The sequence below is a fragment of the Telopea speciosissima genome, chromosome 9, assembly GCF_018873765.1.
Source record: "Telopea speciosissima isolate NSW1024214 ecotype Mountain lineage chromosome 9, Tspe_v1, whole genome shotgun sequence".
In the NCBI taxonomy this organism is placed as follows: Eukaryota; Viridiplantae; Streptophyta; class Magnoliopsida; order Proteales; family Proteaceae; genus Telopea; species Telopea speciosissima.
In genome coordinates this window covers 40,303,779-40,321,677 of record NC_057924.1, presented here as the reverse complement: position 1 = coordinate 40,321,677, position 17,899 = coordinate 40,303,779, and the positions used below count along the sequence as shown (strand labels likewise).

General features: G+C 40.1%; 2 long non-coding RNA genes across 2 annotated transcripts in view; both read right to left on the bottom strand.

Annotated features, from left to right (window-relative positions):
- Positions 1-16,687, bottom strand: part of LOC122639514 — a 38,074-nt gene extending 21,387 nt beyond the window's left edge. Inside the window, exons 1-3 of the long non-coding RNA XR_006329522.1 lie at positions 16,618-16,687; positions 16,435-16,443; positions 15,628-15,704 (exon numbers count right to left, since the gene is read on the bottom strand). This is a non-coding gene — a long non-coding RNA (uncharacterized LOC122639514). The remainder of the gene's footprint in view (positions 1-15,627; positions 15,705-16,434; positions 16,444-16,617) is intronic.
- On the bottom strand, positions 4,539-6,040 carry LOC122639515. Its single transcript, XR_006329523.1, has 2 exons — positions 6,011-6,040; positions 4,539-4,678 (listed from the first exon to the last, which is right to left on the bottom strand). It is a non-coding gene; the product is annotated as an uncharacterized LOC122639515 (long non-coding RNA).
- Positions 16,688-17,899: the final 1,212 nt, after the last annotated feature.

Below are 17,899 nucleotides of genomic sequence, written 5' to 3'. Positions count from 1 at the left end.
TTATCAACCGGTTCACCCTCCTTTTCCTTGAGACGAACATTGGCATCCATAGGAGTATCTAAAGGGTGGCACCCTAACAAACCCGTCTCAGTCGGTAGGTCTAGGATATACTTTCATTGGGAAAGAAAGATGCCTTTCGAAGATCTAGCAACTTCAATCCCAACACAATCATTGTCAATAACTACAATATCATCAACGTAGACTATCAAAATAGTGAATTTTTCACCAGCCCTCTTTATAAAGAGAGTATGATCTGCATTACTCTGCTTGTAGCCTACAGAAACCATTGCTTTGTGAAACTGGCCAAACCATGCTCGAGGGGACTGTTTCAACCCATAAAGAGCACGCTTCAATCTACACACTTTGCCTCGATTGGTGTCACAAGAAAACCCTGGTGGAATGTCCATATATACTTCCTCATCGAGTTCTCCATTGAGAAAAGCATTCTTCACATCGAGCTGTTGCAAGTCCCATCCAAGATTGATTGCACAAGATAATAATACTCGGAAAGTATTCAGCTTAGCAACATGGGCAAAGGTCTCCTGGTAATCGATCTCATATGTCTAAGTAAACCATTTGGCCACAAGGCGTGCCTTATACCTATCCACATTGCCATCCACCTTCTGTTTCACTACAAACACCCACTTGCACCCAACAGTCTGCTTCCCTGGTGGAAGAGTCATAAGCTCCCCATGTGTTATTTTTCTTCAAGGCGTCCATTTCTTCCATCATTGCTGCCTTCCACTTTCCATCTGTAAAAGCTTCCTGCTAATTTTGAGGAATACAAACAAAAGAAAGAGAACAAACAAAGGCACAAAAAGATGGAGAGAGAGAAACATAAGAAACAACATGAGATAAAGGGTGTTGAATGCAAGCCCTCATACCTTTGCGAACAGTAATGGGGAAGTCCAGAGAAGAAGTATTACCAGGTGGAGAAGTAGGTTCCGGATCCGGAGTTGGCAACTGGATGGGAACTTGTGTCATAGTGGATTGAAGCTCCTTAGGTCTGGGTTTGCTCCTTGCAAAAACCTTCAAATTTGACGCATCAATCCTCCGCTGAAATTCACCAATGGTTTTCAGGACTGGGGTGACCTCCCCTTGAGTAGGAATTTCGGTAACCTCCCCCTGTGTAGGAACATCTCCCCTTGAAGGAGAATAGGGAACCTCCCCCTATGCAAAAATATCTCCCCCTGAAGTAGAGGGAAGGATAGGGGTACGCACACTAGGAATAGCAGGGACAACAGGGGTAGACTCATCATATACATGCCTAAGAGGGGGGTCTATGGTCAACACATCTTCACTAAAACTCTCCCCCTGAAGAGGTGGGGACGAATAATAGGAGAGAGACTCATGGAAGATAACATCCATACTGACCATGGTACGGCGGGCAGAAGGATAATAACACTTGTACCCTTTTGGGGTACCAGAGTAACCTAAGAAAATGCAGCAGAGACTACAGGGCTCAAGTTTGCCAGGAGATCTAGTATCCCTAGACACCCAAAAACCTTAGGGGGAACAATATAAAAGGAAGAGCCATGTAAAAGCTCAATAGGGGACTTGGATGCAAGAACCCGAGTAGGCAGCCTATTAATCAAATAGGCCGCAGTAAGGACAGCATCCCCCCAATAAAAGGAGGGAACATGGCGAGCAAACAAAAGTGCTTGAGCCACCTCTAAGAGATGGCGCTTTTTTCTCTCAGCCAGACTACTTTGAGCTAGAGTATCAACACAGCTAGTTTGATGCAAAATCCCATGGGCAGCAAGGTATTGTTGGAACTAACCTTCCATACACTATGTCCCATTGTCACTTCTCAAAATTTTGAGAGTGGCATTAAACTGGATCTGGACCATTTTATGAAAATGCTGAAAACAGGAGAAAACATCACTTTTGTTATGCATGAGGTATACCCAAGTGAAACGGGAATGACAGTCAATGAAAGTAACAAACCATCGATGTCCATTAAGAGAGGCTTTACGACTAGGTCCCCACACATCAGTATGCATCAATTGAAATAGGGAAGAACTTCTTTTATTAGATATAGGATAATTTGAACGTGTCTATTTGGCCAAGACACAAGCCTCACAAAAAAATTCTTCCTTATTACAATTCTTAAACAATGCTGGAAACAAATGTGATAAGGTGCCTAAAGGGGGGTGTCCTAATCTAGAATGCCACTGGTACAGTTCAGAGGAAAAAGAAGATGGCTGACATAATTGAGAAGGCAAAGCCTGTTGCGGTCCATCATCAAGAAGGTACAATCCACCATGCACTCTACCCGATCCAATCGTCTTCCCCGAGTCCAGTTCCTGAAAGACACAATGAGTAGGAAAAAAAGTCACCTTGCAATTCAAATTTTGGTAATACTACTAATAGAGAGAAGATTAGTAGTGAAGTTTGGAATGTGCAAAACAAAGGACAAGGAAAGTGAAGGGGAGCAACTGATGGACCCCTTTCCAGAAACAGATGAGAGGGAACCATTAGCCACTCTAACTTTATCTTTGTCAAAGGCAGGGGAATAAGTATAAAAGAGGGTAAAAGAACCAGTCATGTGATCAGTGGCACCGGAGTCTATAATCCATGGAGTGGAGACAACTGATGCACAGTGACCAGCAAAGGAAATACCTGAGCGGGCAAAGTGGGAACCTAATGGAGTGGAATAACTGGTAGGAACAGATGTAGTAGACGCAGTGGAAGACTATAACATACGCCGGAGAGCCTGGAACTCCTCCTAGAAGAAACTATTGTCAGCAATGGGGCCTGTAGCTACACTTTTAGTGTGATTGGATTTGTTTTTTGCTCTGATACCATGTAGAAACCGCTTCCTCTAAAAGGCCGACCTTATAGGAAAGGGAGGAAACAATATGTATATCATACAGGAGCTCTAACACGGCGGACTATCCAAAGGGGGACACGGGTGGATAAATAATTTAACATCTGCCCACTCCCAGGGGGACTCGATACCGTGGCCCTTGCCTGCTCTGATACCATGTAGAGAAGACAGAATTTAGGAGAATACTTGAATGATCGATGAGATCAGCCAAGCCTTATATTTATAATATGAGGAATTACAACCAAACGACTATAATGGAACTAGCATAACCAACATAGCTAGGAATACATAAAAACATAAAAATAAAGCTATAAAAGACCAGAATACCCCCCCACGATATTCTGGTATACATTATTCAACAGTATATATCTACGACATGTGGTATCTTGATGGATAATGCAGTCTTCCGAAACACTGGCTTTAAATCCCTTAAGAATTTAGGAGTAGGTTCACAATCCCCAGTTCTATTGAGTCCAATCCACAACATTCCTAAAACTCAAGGAATATTTTATTAACAAATTGCTGAACCAAAGGGAGGCAGTAGTTACAGAATCAGGTATAGTCACAAATTGGTATCTCCAGTAGGGGGCTGAAACTTTAGGGTTTAAGTCGCCCTAGGGAAGAGAATTAACTCTCAAAGTTTCAAGATTTCAGCTTGATCTGAATTGTAGAGATAGAGTTCGCTGGAACTCTTATAAGACTAACTATACCGCCAACACAGAAAACAGGGGAGACTAACAAGAAGGCTACAGGAAAGGAAGAAGAATAAAGAAATGAAAGAAGTAAGGGAATCTGAACTGAGAAGAAGGATTAACCAGAAGTAGAAGAGGGAAGAAAAAAAGACCTTAGCTGGTTTGTTATCAATCTCTCACGCAAGCATTGCTGCTGTGACTTGAAAATCTTAAATTCAATTCAATCAAATCTGCTGAATAATTGATGGATTACATTATATAAATAAAGATAAAAAAAGAGACTCCTAATCTCAACCTAAAACAGAAACTGACTCAAACAAGGAAACTGGAGAGATGTATCTAACGCCATAAAATAAAACAAAACTCAAATTACATAAATAACCCCCAAATAGAAAATAGGGAAATTTACACATACCTACCCTGAGGTAAGGCCTAATTACAGATCCACCTATGAGTTTTGGATATTTACACATACCACCCCTGCTTTCCAAGATAATTAATAAGTAAACCCAGTCCATTAACCTGGGACTAAAAACGTTAGAATACATCATATATTGACCAAATTGCCCTTCCTGCTAAAATAAACCTCTTCTTCAATTATTTCCCTTATTTCTACCCTTGAAGGTCACCGTTACCTGAGTAGATGATCAGAGTTCGATCTCTCGGAGGCGATGGATTTCTGGTGAAGATCGGTCATAACAGAAAATAAAAACAGCGAAGGGGGTGGTTTCCGGGCGATGGGGGGAGTTTGTTCAGGCATATGATCAGGTTCTATTGGTGGTGGTGGTGGTGGTGGTAATGGTGGTAGTGGTAATACGATCACCACAGGTGCCGGCTCGGGTTCTGGGGCTGGGGCTGGTTTTGGCGCTGGTTCAAGTGTCGGTGCAGGGGGTGGTTCATGCATAAGATCAGGTGCAGGTGGAGGAACCTCAACAACTACATTGGGAGGATTGGCGGGAGGAGGCGGTGGCAGCGGATCGGGATCAGCGGGTTTGGATGGCTCCTGAGGATTTTTCTCGACGATCTTGAAGCACTTAATGGCATTTCTAGCTTTGCAGCAGAGCTTTTTAGCGAGCTTCTTGGGGCAGCAGAAGGGGCCACTAATGGTGAAGGTGTTGTGTTTCTCATCGAATATCTTCTCCTGTATTTGATCTCTCTTTTTGTTGCTAGAAAAAAAAAGTGAAAATTTCAAGTGCATCAATTGAAGGGGTAATGTAGTCCTAGGTAGGAGTAATCCCACTAGGAGCCAGGGTAATGGGTTCACCTAACAAGGCTGGCTGATTGGGACAGCTTAGGCTAATTAGGGTAGAATTAGGGTTATGGTTAGGGTTTCGAGATAGGGTTTTATTTGGTAATGATGTGTAGATTTTTAGGAGTCTATTAATGTAAGTTTGGTTTGATTTGGATGAAGTTGGAAATCTAGGGTTTTGGGTAGGATGTCTTATGAAAATAGGCTGTTTGTGGGATCTAGGGTTTAGGGGCAGATTGTAGGAAAGAGGTTTATAGGGTCTTAATGGGCAGGTCTAGGGGGTTATTTTGGTATAAAGAAGTTAGGGTTTGGATGAGTTACAAAATTCTGCAATTTAGGGCAGAATTGGATTTAAGGTTTTAGGGTTCTAATGGATCTATGGATTAATGGAAGGGGTGATAATAGGAGTAGATGGAGCTTAGGTTAGAGGATTAGAAGAAGAAGGTTAAATGCTGAATTAATAAACTACTTACTTGAAAGATTAAATCTTCAATGGTAGCAGCTTTGAAGAACTAGAAGAAGGACCTCCCGATCTACAAGATGCAAGGAGTCGATCGGAGTCCACCAATCCCTTCACCTTGATATTACCCACAAGGTAGCCTTGATATTACTCACAAGGTTCACTCAACAGAGCAGAGCAGCAGCTATGGCAGCAAACAAAAGCTTTTTCATTAATCAAATTCGTGTGTAATGTTGGCCTCCCTTACAAACTTATATAGAAGACTCAAAAATAGACTTAGACACTAAAAAGGAATGGCCTAACCCTATCCCTAACCTATTAGGTAACTTAAACCAACTAGGAAACTAAAATACTAAAAGAAATAGACTCAAAACATGGTTGGACTTATAGAGTCCTAATCCAGCCCAACTTACATCACATGACTACTTAACCAAGTCACATGATCACTTAAATTGAACCAATTGGATGCAACCAATTTGAACCGGTTCAATTAAAAAACATAAAAATAAACTAAGTATTGGGCTAATCCCGTATGCAACCTATGTACCTGTAGTTTAGGCTCATTAAAGTGGCCTAATACATAGAAAACCCTTGGGAACGAAGGCCCAACATGTAAGTAACCTAACCCTAGACTTATTCCTAATAAAAGAAGCCCAGTTTGGTGATAAATCTGCATCAAGGGGTGAGGGGAAAAAAGATGAATAGAGGGAGAAGGTGAGCAAGGAAGACACTTGGTAGGTTCATCGAGAATTAATTAAGGAATAGATGAGATGTCTCACCGCGGTATTTACAGGGGACATTCTTGATCTTATTGAGGATTTGATTTGAAAGAAGTTGTGAATTGGAAGGCACTACAGGTCTACAAATGCTAGCTTCCAAAGAAAGAAGGAGAAATAAAAAGAAAACCAACAGAAGAGAGAGAGAGAGAACAGGCTGACCTTGTCCGGCATTGTTGAGGGCTTTGAGAAGTGGAGATGAGACTAATTATCCCCACATGTCGCAAAGTCTTCCTCTTTGGCCTTATACAAATAAACCACTTTGGAATTAGGAGCAGCAGATTCGATGAATAAGCTGAATTGAATGGAAGCAAATTAGGAGAGTCAATAGTTCTCGAATTCGATGTGGCTCAATTCCCACTCTATTCTAATGGAAAACCACGAGGAGATGAGAGAGAGAAAGAATTCGACCTGTATTCTCTGGTTTCATAAATCTTCAAAACGTTTGGTTTCCTTTGAAATGGCGCCCAGGTAAATTTTTTGCGCTTTTCTTTTTAGAAAGAAGATCCATTTCAATTGATCTCGACCTGTGAAGATCATGTGTTTTGGTTCGCTTTCGGAGGATTCAGGTGATGATTCGTGTTTGCTGGCCAAGTCTTCCATTGAGGGTTTGTTGAAGAAGCCCAAGAAGAAGATCCATTTCACCGGTGTAGGAGGTCTCAGTGATAATGGGATAAGGGTTTCAATTGCAGGTTGGGATGAAAGGGTATATTGGTCATAAAATGACAAACACTCGTACCGTTCACAACTAACGGGAACAACTAACAGAATGGGTTTACTCATTAATTATTTTGGAAAGCAGGGGTGGTACACGTAAATATCCAATCCTGTGTTTGGTATGCATTCTTGGAATGCATTCTAGGTATATTTTGCATTCTCAGGCGATAAAAAACACTATTTTTATCATCTGAGAATGCGAAATTGACCTAGAATGCATAGCAAACACTGCCCAAACTCACGGTGTATCTGTAATTAGGCCTTACCTCAAGGGAGGTATGTGTAAATTTCCCTACAAAATATTCCCTACCAACCCCTTTTGGATCAAAATCTCGGTTTGGATCCGGTTTATCTCAGTCTAGGTTTCTAGATTGGGACATGCCGGTCAAGCCATGCACATGCAACTACATCATGAGCCAACCTAAATAAGTATATTAAGGTCACTTACTTTGATGTTCTGTCCTTCTAAGGATACAAACAAGTTTGCACTTTATAAAAAAAAGATGAGCTATCAATATTCATTGAACTCATGATGACTGTGGTGAAACCATCCAGGCCCAGAGCCTTCACCTTATCTAAATCTTTCTCTACTGTACAAAATGCTACCTCTTCAAAACTACTAATTTTATTCAGAATTCTCCTTCAACATCTCCTCAAACATAAAACCAACAAGATTAGGTGACTGCTCTCACCTCTCCAAATAAACACTGCCTTATTCCTCGAGAACCAAGAAGCAATATGCATACATTATAGGCAGTATAAGTTGGTGGAAAAGCTCTGGGTTTTCATCCATTTCAAACCACTCTCTGCAATTATTTTCTTCGTAAAATTGTTGATATATGAAATATATGAAAACCAACATGGCATACTCCTTTTTTCGTTCCCTGCTTGTCTCATAATAACCATCATAGTACTAAATCTCGCGAAATCTCGGTCGAGATCTCGGATATTTCGAGTATCTCGACCTGACCGAAACGAAACAGCAGCTCGAATAAAAAAAATGCAAAAACTCGGTCGACCATCTCGCAATATCTCGAGACAAAATTAAAATCTCGCGAAATATCGAGATTCCTTTTTCAAAAGTAGCTTTATAAATACCAAAACTCATTAGTCTCGGTCTACATTTCGACCGAGACTTAACAAGCTCTGGTTTTTTGGGGTTTTTTCTCCTTGATCTTCATCCTTTCACTTCTCCCATACTATGACGTGGCATTCATTTGTCCTACAGTCGGAGAGCAATGCACATTGGCTCCATCGGACTATGAGTGGGGTCGATCCTGGACGTCAGAGTAACTATTATTAGAATATTTGTAAACATTTGAGTCACTAGATGACTACTTTACTTGTATTGGACTTTGGGGATATTGTCATATTGATATCATCTTCTTAACTTTTTATTTACTTATTGTACTTAATATTATGACTTAAGTTATGACTTAAAAGTCATTCACTTTATGTTTCCAACTTCCAAGTCAATTTACTTGTTTAAATTGCTTATTAGTCATTAATTTATTATGCCCTCTAGTACTTAAAGTCTTAAACAATGTGTATGTGTAATTAACTAAGTTATACATTAGGATGGTGCAAATCCAAAACACCACTTTGGGTGACTATTTTTGCAATTTGAACATTTAAACGTGTTTATATAGCCTAAAATAGGGTTTCCATGAAGTTTCAAGCCTTAACTTGGCCTAAAACCCACCGAAATGACCTACCGAAATATAACAGAAAAATGCAAAATTTCGACCGAAATTTCGGATATTTCGGTCAGTCTGAAACCCCGAAACGAAAGAAGTTTTCGAACCATGACAACCATTACACATGTTCTATACTTCCTCAATGATAAATTATGCTTGGTAGATAAAAGGTTTAATCAGTCTACAAACTTTTCAACTTCAATTCCTTCACTTCACTTCCTCCAACTTTAAAATTGTCAACCAAAATGGAATTTTGTTCACCTATAGAAAGAGAATTTTTTCCAGTATTTCCAAAACAAGCAGTTATGTGAGCAAATCTCAAGCATTGTGATTTAGAGAAAAAATAAATACAAAGACCCTAAACAATATAATGTTATTAACCAAGAATAACCAGATATAAAGGATCCAACATATAAAACGCTCTTTTGCATCAAGCTATAACCTCCTGATACTGAAGAAAAGAGAAACTGGTCCAAACTGACTGACTAGACATAGTTCTAAAAAGCAGACTCCTGCTGGTTTTCTGGTTTCCTAGTTTGTTTCACAGTTTCTCAAACAGCTAAGCCAGGAAACATTTTGGTTCAATGAGAAGTCCGGTTTTCGAACTTACAGGACGAATTAAAGGAGGCACCAACCATAGTTGTCACGGCGTCACGACGATCCAAGTCGATGGAGGGGTGTCACGTCGATATATCGACATGTCGCTCGCCATGGCAACCGACCATGTTTTATTTTTTATGTTCTCTATTTTTAATGTGTTAATAGATGTATACTCAAGCCATGTTTTATTTTTTCTCTATTGTTTCTCAAGTTTTAAGAAGAAAATTCAGAAATCGAAGAAGAAATCGAAGAGGGAACGAAGAAATCGAAAGAAATTGAAGAGGGAAAGAAGAAATCGAAGAGGGAAAGAAGACAGGAAGAAGAAATCGAAGAAGAAATCGAAGAGGGAAAGAAGAAATTGAAAGAAATTGAAGAGGGCAAGAAGAAAGCGAAGAGGGAAGAAGAAATCGAAGACAGGAAGAAGAAATCGAAGAGGGAAAGAGGGACAGGAAGAAGAAATCAAAGAGGGTCGCCATGGCGTAGGTCGCCATGCAACCCTCTCCAACACCAGGACGCCATGACAACTATGGCACCAACAAGATACCGAACAACAACAACAATAAAGGAACCACCAAAAGAAAATTTTTGAATAATAAGTTCAAGAAACCGCACAAAAAAGGACATCCTAGCCTCATGTAGCAATTAAAAAACACCAACAAGGTCCCCTGTACAGAATATATCTTCCACCTAATTCAACCCGCATCCAATTTAAATTGGTCTAAATCATATGAATGATACATCATCATAAGTCCATAACACCCTAAAGAATCTAGCTTTAATGCTAAGAAAATAGCCAAAAACTAATGGCCAACAAATTTTTTTCAAGATTTATGTTTAACTTCATATGTCTGCTTTTAATGATATCTCCAATGTAAATTTAATCAAAATCCAAAACTTCAAGTTATGTTGCATAAAACCATCCTTAGGAAACTAGAACATTCTACTTCTCCAATACTAGTCCTATCTATGGCCCTGTTTTCTGTTAAAGTAAAACTTCCAGCCTTCTCCTTGTACTTGTAGAGTCTTCTCCTTGTGATTTTAGAGCCTTCACATTTGAATGGTAACTGCTTGCTGGTTTTTCCATCATCCAATCCACAACAACAACATAGCCTTAGCCCATTAGCCAACCTAGTGGCTACATGGATCCTTGCTCTCCAATCATTTCTATTCGACATCATACATGAAACGAGGCCTAAGCTATGCATGTCTTTCCTTACCACTTCTCCCATGGTTATTTTAGGCCTACCCCTAGTTCTTTTAGATCCTTCAATCTGAATCAAATCACTCCTCCGTACTGGGCGTCTCTAGGCCTTCACTTGACATGGTCGTGCCACCTCAAACGACTCTCACGTAGCTAGTCTTGTATCTGGGCTACACCCAATTCATCTCTGACGTTGTCATTCCCTACTTTGTCCTTCCTAGTCTTGCCACACATCCATCTCAACATCCTCATCTCTTCTACACTAAGTTTATTAATGTGACACTTCTTAACTGCCCAACATTCTGCGCCATACATCATAGCTGGACATATGACAATCAAGGAACTAAATCTCGCGAGATCTCGGTATTTCTAGAGCTCAAGACGAGATGGGATACGAGTTGTAAAATTACAATATCTCGTCGAGATCTCGGGTCGACCCAGATCTCGACCCAACTTTGGTTATAAAAGTGCCATAACTCGAGATATCTTGAGTTATCTCAACCGAGAGGTTGCTCTACTCCTGCTGCAACTGGTTTTCACCATTTTTTGGGCTGGATTTCTTCGGAGAAGCTGCTGCCGGCATCTTCAGCTACACCAAAGCAAGATTAGTGCATGATTTGTGGATCTCACGCCTCATGGCAACCGGCTAGTACGGCTCTTCTATACTCTAAGATAGGGGACTTAACATATGTTGATGACAACACATATATGAGTACTGTGACAAACTATGTACAATATTACAACAACATGATGACATGGGAAGAATATGTGAACCGACTCATTCTGAACGAGTGAATGCATCACATTTTATGGGATGATAGATCATAGATGTAATATGTGAAACAGATTGATGCATTGTACACTTTAACATTTCTAATGCTTATTTAAGTTGTTTTACATTAATTGAATTCTTTGATTGCTTTCTATTACTAAATTACGTGTAGAGTAGGGTATTTTAGTACGTCGCCGCCTACCAACCTAGGGTCCAAAGTGAAACTCCTATTTGGACTTTGTTTTTGCAAAATCTGATAGTGTCATTGTGTTTAAATGGCCTAAAATAGGCTGAGTACCAAATTTCAGACCCAAACTAGGTCTAAAACCCACCGAAACCAGGTTTCGAGTTGAAAAAAAAAATGCACCAACTCGACTGATATCTCAAGACAACTCGGTTTTTCCCAAGGTCGAGTTGGGGTCGAGTTCCGAGTTTTAGTTCCTTGATGACAATCCTATAGAATTTTTCTTTAAGCTTTAAGGGGATACGACAATCAAACAGCACTCCAGACGCACCCCTCCACTTCATCCATCCTATTTTAATCCTTTGCGCCACATCATCCTCTATATCGCCTTCTTTATGTACTATTGAGCCCAGATATCTAAAATGATCACTTTAAGGAATCTCCTTCTCAATTTTCACCACCTCATTAGCCATCCTAGGCTACAAACTTAGGAAAACTATAAACGTCATTCCCCTGCCATTAGAAGCTAGACCCTCAGAACCAGCAGAGTCATTTGCCCATCATATCCATGAAATACATGCAGAAATAAGGAAAAAGATTGCCATAAGTAAAGAATATTACAAGTCTCGTGCAAATGTTCATCCTAAGTACCAGGAATTTAAGGAGGGAGACATGGTCATGACGAGAATCCGACTTGAGCGGTTTCCAAAGGGCACATGGAAGAAGCTATATGCAAGAAGTGTTAGTCCCTACAAGATTCTAAGAAAACTTAGTACCAATGCCTATCATTTAGAGTTGCCGCCAGATATGGGCATCAGTCCCATTTTTAATGTTGAAGACCTTGTGCCTCACAAAGGATAAGCCACCATTCCAAACCCCTTTGAGCCTTCTACTTCAACTAACCAGACCATACCCACAGCTGCCATATCATTTTCTCATGATTCAGTCCCTAATTCTAGCCCAAACTCAACTGACATTCGTACTTTTTCTTCTTCTCACCTCCTTTACCACCATTACCAACTATGCCAAGAAGAAGATAATAGATGAGCAGATAACGTCAACTCATGCAGGGAGATATTGCAAGTTCCTAGATAAAGGGAGAGACAGACCTAGTACAGACTGCACATGGATCACCGAGGACGAGCTTCAGCGCCTTAACCCTGATTTATTAGAGAGATGCCATAAACTATTTTCACTGGAGGTGAATTCTTCCTACCTGGGGAGAATTGATGAGGATATCATACAAGGATTTAGGACTTATCAGACGAGACAGAGACAGACACATGCAGCCACATGTCACTTCATTATGGCTAGATGACAAGTATTATGTGTCGTTCTTTTTATTATTGTGTTGTACTTTTATTTGGGGCCAGACTATCTTATTTTGTAGTTGTGTTGTTATTATGTTGTAGTTAAATGGGTAGCTATTTTAGGAAATAATTGTTTAGAGGTTTAATATGTAGTTATGTGTGTGTGTGTGTGTGTGTAATGTTATGATACCCTTCATGCTCATGATGGGAAGAGAAGGAATGAATGAAATCTTTTGGGAACTTGTGAGATTACTCTCTTTCCTGCAGCATGAGTGACTATATGCAAATCTTGGAGTCATTCCAAGAATGTATGAAGCCAAGATGATCTTCTTCTTTCTTGTCTACCTTCTTCTATCCACTCCTCTCTTTCAAGCTCTATACCTACAGCAAACCATCCCGGTTTGATCCCCTCAAATCCATTGTTATTTGTTCCATCATATTTCTCCCAAAGCGGAGGTAAGGCAGCGTACGTTATGACCCTTCTATCCACAGCAAACCATCCCTGTTTGATCCCCTCAAATCCATTGTTATTTGTTCCATCATATTTCTCCCAAAGCAAAGGTAAGGCAGCGAACATTATGACCCTCTCTAGACCCCATAGTGGCGGGAGCCTCGTGCACTGAGTACGCCCCTTTTTTTATATATATTTCTTCCAACGTCCATTCTCATTTCCTAATAGCATCCCATTTGTTTACCCCAACTTCAGCCCCCAAATACCCTGGATATTCTTCTACCAAGTAACCAACAACAAGGAGGCCTTGAGGACACAATCTTTGGAGTTAGGCAGTGATTCAGTACTTCTTCTAATGTAGTCCTAGATTGGTAGATGACCAACTAGGAGCCAGTAAACCAGGATTTGTTATGAACATGTGAATCGGCTAGGTCAAAAATAGGGTTTTTGGTGAAATTAGGGTTAGGGTTTGGTTAGGGTTCGGGTTTGAGGTGTTGGTTATGCTAGGCAGGTGTAGGGGAGTCTATCAGTGAAGGTTACGTTAAGTTTTGATGGAGGAATGTGTGCTGGAATGAGTTGGCAGCAAGTTAGGTTTAGGGTTTTGAAAGGTGGAAGATGATGGAATCTAAGGTTTATAATAACAGGAAATCAGGAGGTTGAATGGGCTTAATATTTAGGTTGAGTGTGGGTGGGGTGGAGGGGAATATATGCTGAACGTTACAGCTAAATCAGATGGTTAAATCTGGAGTTATGGGCGTTTCCTAGTAGAGATAGGAGAGAGGTGTACGAGTGTAATTTCAGACAATCAGCTGGCGGATGGTAATGAAATTTGGATAGAGTCTCTCTTAGGGTTTGAGGAAGATTCAATCAAAATTTTAGCAGGTTCTAACAGTTAGATTTGGATAAGCAGAATTCTCGCAAAAATCACCTTTCATGTGACCTTCTAGAAGGGAAGAAGAATAGTTGCAGATTTTCAGTTTTAGACTTACTTGGGGATGAAGAACAGATTGGATCAGACTTGGGGTGATGTTGTAGACTTGAACAGTGCTTGATGACGTAGAATCACTCTTGAAATCAGAACTTGAGTGTAGAACTTGAACGTAACAGCAATGGAGAGAACAAATAACCAATTCAAACCACGACTAATTCAAAATAAAAGAAGCCCAGTTTGGTGATAAATCTGCATCATATTCACAGCCTTCTAACCCGTGGGACAGCAAAGGAAGGTATTAATCTATCATGTTTCTCTTATTAAATTTTCTTTCGCATATTTGGCATGAAATTCTGCACAGATCATTTGTTTATTTGTTTATTTATGGCTATACTTATTAAGAATTTCTGCATGTATGCTGAGATATATGAGTTGGATACCCTGCCCATCCTTCTTACCTTTCAGTTAGGATAATTTTCTAGGTTTGCCAAACGTGTCCTACACCAGTAGCCCATTTCAATTTTTGACTGACCAAATTCAAGTGGGTTGACGCAGGTAGATTTAGATAGAGGGGATTGGAATCCTTCATATTGCTCCCAAGTCCCAACCTTATGTCCGCTATATCAACCACTATAATTGACGATTGGCAGATCATTAGGGGTCTAGATTCACCCACAGGCCACCCTCTGCACAACCCCCACCCCACCCCCTCTCTGTGCAACCACTTGAAAAGCAAAGCATTCCCAAACAAAAATGGTTGAGAAGACAATGCTGGAGTTATAATTTCCAGGGTGAATGGTACGACAAACGATGCTGGAGTTCTAATGGTCAAGAAGACGAGCATTTCCAGATGAGAAAGGTTGAACAGAGCATTCACATGATATATATATATATATATACACTGACTGCGGCAATAGTGGGTCCGACGATATTGACATTGTCGTATGCTTGGACCAGCCTTAGCAGCAATTTTCTTGTAACGGGCTTCAACAGCATTCTTCTATGCAACTAAACCAAATCCTGTGGCCCTAAACCTATGGTCCTTCATCCACAGACGCTAAGCTAGAAGGAAGAATACCATAGAGAAAATCTATTCTCAAAATTGAACTACCAAGTGGAATTCTTATTCTTGAAATATTTTCAATTGATGCAACTTTCAATTTCTTGACCAAAAACCTATTTCTTGACTTATTTCAAGAAATCAATAAAATTTTGAAATTGAAATCCAACCAAAGAGAGCCTTAAAGCCACCTGCAAAATGGGAATTCACAAAAATTGTTTTGGTGTTTTCAACAGCTGCTTTTTTTCTAAAAAAAACCTAGAGAACACTTTTCTCTGTAGGTCAAGTTTTTTAAATTAAGTAAATTAAATTTGTTACCTAACAAATTTTTTTTCTGGGAATTTCCAAAGTGTATCAAACCACAGACCTAGCTGGGGCATTCGTCAGCTGCCACAAAAAACACCAGGCTATGCATATTCAAAACTTAACAACTTATGTCTAAGCCTGCCCATGCTCACCCAAAGTTTAATCTTCAGGATAATACAATATGAAAATATTGTTGCATACAATACTCATAGGCATAGAACATACACGTGAATGGATAACTACACACAGTATATGGTAAATAGTCAGTGTAGCAAACAGCTCATTCATGAATCATAGAATACCAATAAATTATGAGAGGAATCCAAAATAAACTGCATAAACCCATCAGAAAAATAACTAAGCAACACAATGTACAGGTTGTATTATTTACCTGAGTACCTAGTCTCCACGGACTGGAACAGCGTCTTTTCTTCCAGCCTGATCTGCAGAGCGAATCTTACTGTCACCCTATTCAACATAGACACGAAATGGAAGATTAGTCTTTCCAATGGATGAACAAGGAGAATCTGGTAGATACAAAAAGAATGGCATTATCAGTGAAACCACTGCTGTTAAAAACTATGCGACCACACCAAATGCCAGCTGAATTGACTCCTCTGTCATTCATATAAACTAAATGCTCTATTGGACCACCATGCTTCCGTTTTCTACATAATAAGTGCTCTCTTGCACCACATCAAATGCCAGCCAAACCAACACCTTTGTGTTCCATATCAGCCTAAATGCTACATTGGACAACCTCGCCTCTGTTTCTACAATAAGCCTACATGGCCTCTTGGACCACTTCCTCCCTCTCTCCCCCAACCCCCACAGACCCCCTAAAACCTATATAGCAGCTTCTAGAATAAAAGTAGGACAAAGGGAGGCACCACCAGTAAGCTCATTGACCTCAGAACTCAATTCTCATCTAGCTTGAATTGCTTGGAAGTGGCTTTTTTTCCCACAATTTAAATTTTGCATTCAAATGAGAAAGGAAAACTATCAATTTCACCTCCTCTAGATTCGTACTTCATAACTCGTTTAAAACCCAAATCATAAGCCTAAATCAACGATTGGAAGTGCATGCCCCAGATTCAATTATAAGTAGGAATATCTACTTTTTATCTGAATTGAAAATATAATTTCATGTCTAACGATTGAGAAAAGAGACAACGTATCATGGTTAGAATTAACTTACCTCCGTCTGCTGTGCATACATCAACGGTTGAGCCAACAAACCAAACCAATCAAACAAGGGTTGGGGGGAAGAAAAAAGAAAATTTTCAGTCAATAACTCACAAAGTAATGATGTGCGAGGAGGTCAGGAAGAACCAATAAATCCAAATAATGAAATAAAGCAAAATACTTGCGGGGCTAGTACCTCCCTGTACTCGTGGTAAATCTGGTCATCTGCAAATACAACTTGAGCGGTTCAATATATTCTTCGATTCGGGTTCCACTACAGGTGGCAGTTCGTCTAGCACTACTCATCGTGACGAGCTTTCTCAGATATTACGGAGGTTACAAACTCTTGAGGCATCCAGTAGCGCATCCTCCATACCTTCCTCTTCCACTGCTACCCTTGCTCATGTAGGTACATCTGCCTTCTTCTCCACTACTTCTCCCTGGATTATTGACTCTGGAGCTTCTGCTCATATGACTGGTGAGTTTACCTTGTTTACGTCCTTTTCGAATAACTCGGATTCTTCATCTGTCATCTTAGCAAATGGGTCTACTACTCCTGTTACTGGATCTGGTACAGTCACTCCCACCTCTTCCATTAGTCTTTCCTCTGTGTTGCATGTTCCTCGGTTTCCATTGATCTTCTTTTCGTTAGTCGACTTACTAAAACTTTACACTTTCGTGACATTTTTTCCTACTCATTGTGTTTTTCAGGATCTTCACACAAGGAAGACGATTGGTGGAGGGCATGAAAAGGATGGGTTGTACTATCTTACCTGTGGTGCTGCTACTTCCTCTGTTGCTACTGCGTCTGTTGGTGGGGTGACTCCCTTCCAATGGCATTGTCGTTTGGGTCATTTATCTTTAGCTAGGTTACAGTTATTATTTCCATCATTTAAGTCTGTGTCTAAGATAAAGTGTGAAGCCTGCGAGTTGGGGAAACACCACCATGTGTCTTTCCCTTCTCGATCTATGGCTCGTAGTTCGTCTTTATTTGCTTTAGTCCATTCGGACATCTGGGGTCCCTGTTGTGTCAAGAATAAACGTGCTTTTATGTATTTTGTCACATTCGTGGACAATCATTCCAATCTTACCTGGTTGTATCTCCTAAAGGATTGTTTCGAGTTTTTATCTGTATTCCAAGAATTTTATAATGAAATAAAAACTCAGTTTGGTGTGTCTATTAAAGTTTTTCGTTCTGATAATGCATTGGAATATGTACAAAATGAAATTTCTGATTTTTGTATTGCCCGTGGCATGATTCATCGGACTAGTTATTCCTACACTCCACAACAAAATGGAGTGGCTGAACATAAAAATAGGCATCTTCTTGAGGTAGCTCGTGCTATCATGTTCCATATGCATGCCCCAAAGCTTTTTTTGTGTGAGAGTGTGTTGACTGCTTATTATTTGATTAATCGTATGCCTTCTTCTATTCTTGCCGATAGGTCCCCTTTTCCATTGTTTTTCCGGGCATTCCC